Genomic DNA, 2,732 nt, shown 5'->3' with positions numbered 1-2,732 from the left:
TCTATCTATCTATCTATCTATCTATCCATCCATCCCTTCGTCCGTCTATCTATCTATCTATCTATCTATCTATCTATCCCTTCGTCCGTCTATCCATCCATCCATCTATCTATCTATCTATCTATCTATCTATCTATCCATCCATCCATCCATCCATCCATCCATCTATCCTTTCATCCGTCCATCCATCCATCTATTTATCTATCTGTCTTTATATCTATCTATTTATCTGTCTGTCCATCCGTACATAAATGAAAGCATTTGAAAATGAATAGTTTAGTATTCAATTCATAATTTTGCAGTTCTGAGCTTTATCAATGATTTCAACTGTTCAATGGTAGTCCCTCAGGTAGCTTTTATTGTAGGAGCAACATTTCAAACAAAATCAATAAAAAAAACTCATAAGAGCACACATTTTGCATCTGATATGTCACATCTGTGCTTCCCACCACCTCACTTGACTCTTAGTGACGGAGGGCTTGTTACTGTCGCTCTTAGAGAATCACAAAGGGTGACAGAGATGTGTTAAGTGACTCAGCACTGATGAATCCCAGGCTTTATCACGTTTTCCTTCACGAAACCTTAGAAAAGCTGTCAAAATACAGCCTTCTATTACTGAGTTCTTCCAGGACACCTCTAACTTCTCACTATATGGTCACCCGTGAGTCACAACCAGAGCCATGAGCTCGTATGTTGCCCACAGACCATCAGATGACACTTTCAAAGTTTTTTTTTTTTTTTTTTTTAAATGCCCACCGATATGAAAGATGAATATGGAGGCTGTGATGTGGAGCTGCGTTTTAGAGCATCGGACCAGCAGCATTAGATGCGATGTGGAGATGGTTAACATGGTTGATCACAATTTTGGAAATGAAAAGGACTCTGATCTGGCAACCCCACCCACTCGTTGCTCTGTATGATTCATTGTGGGAGGATTGGAGGCCAACTTGGCAAGCCCACTGTCACCACTGTATAACTAGATGTGAATCAGAGGGGTTGCCTTAATTTTACCGTCTCATCATCACAGTCTTAATCACGCCGTGTTGTGGAATGTCTGAGACTGTGAACGTGTGCGTCTCACCATCGACACTTCTGTTTCCCTGCTAATTAAAGAGTTCTCCTGGTTTGCATCGAGGGGGGGAAAAAACTGGAAATTCGACTAAAGTAATGAGGCCGTTTTTCTCCGTTTAAGGTTTTCCCAGACTGTGACAGACACCTAGTTTTGACAATTACAACTACCCTGAAAAAAAAAGACAGCAAAAAACGAAGTGCAAAAATGTGAATGAAATTGAGCTTATTCAGTAATTTAAACCAGACATCCGTGCATTTGCCGTTTAGGCCCCCAGATCCAGAAAAGCAAGCTTTCTGCAGGATACAGGGGAATAAAGGCCAGTATTAACCTTTCTACCACTGAATATTAATCAGCATTTAATAAAAGGAAAACAACCCACTTACCACTCCAAATATTATCAGTGTGACATTACCTTTATTTTCATTTTGCGAGACGTTTCGCAAAAAAAAAATTCTAGATAAACACTTACGCCTCAGCATTCAATAGTCCGAAAAGCGGGGGGAGTTAGGCTAGGAAAATAAAATCATGAAATAAAACAAACACGGCACTTGCCGAGGCGACCGTATTGGACGCGGCGCTTTCCTCTGGCTCAGTCTGCTTTGAGAGAGATGCATTGTAGGTTTTGGATTGACGAGGGCAACCACGTTTCCATGTTCATGAGCTGGCGCTCGCCAGGAAGACTCCCATTAGAAACGAGTGCGTGTGGTTTCTCGTGAACACGCCTGGGACAGAAACACAAATCCACCCATTTCTCACTGCAGACGAAAATGTCACCGTAAAATGGGAGCAATATGGTTAGTCATAAACCTAGCAAAAAACAACATTTTATGGAAGGCAGAACAAACGCGCTTCAAATGAGCTCTTACTGTTAAAATAAAAAAATAAAACACAAGATTAAATTATGAAGCTCAAAATTTCCTCCTTAAAATGAAAATAATAAATGTTAGACATAATAAAAAACACGATATATATAATATGTGCATATGCCATACTTAATGGAGTCCAGAAGTCTGAGACATCAGTGAAAATGCCTTTTTCTGATCAAATACAAATTATATTAGGGTAAAAAAATAGTGACTATAAAAAATAGTGAGTGAGCAATCAATCAATCAATCAATCAATAAATAAATACACACATACATACATACATGCATGCATACATACATGCATACATACATACATACATACATACATGCATGCATACATACATACATACATACATACATGCATACATACATCCATACATGCATACATGCATACATACATGCATACATACATACATACATGCATACATACATACATACATGCATACATACATACATACATACATACATGCATGCATAAAACAGCATATTTAGAACAAGAATCATTAAGAATTATTATGATCACAATTCAGCCCCAAAATACGAATTAATTGTAATTTTAACTTTACCAATCTTTGCCAATATCCTTCAAACCACTAGGTTTTACTCATTTGTCACCAAGTAGTGTTTAATAATAACTATTAATATAATATAAAATGATATATTATAATATATTATTATTCATATATTATAATATAATAATAATTTAAATTATAATAGCATTTAGTATAATCCCTTGCTTTTATATATTTTAATAAGAACAGGTCAGAATAAGTATGTTGTTTAATTTTTACATG

The sequence above is a fragment of the Sinocyclocheilus rhinocerous genome, unplaced genomic scaffold (assembly GCF_001515625.1).
Source record: "Sinocyclocheilus rhinocerous isolate Xijiao unplaced genomic scaffold, SAMN03320098_v1.1 scaffold792, whole genome shotgun sequence".
NCBI classification, from domain to species: Eukaryota; Metazoa; Chordata; class Actinopteri; order Cypriniformes; family Cyprinidae; genus Sinocyclocheilus; species Sinocyclocheilus rhinocerous.
The sequence above is the reverse complement of the archived record's forward strand: the minus strand, read 5'-3'. Positions refer to the sequence as shown.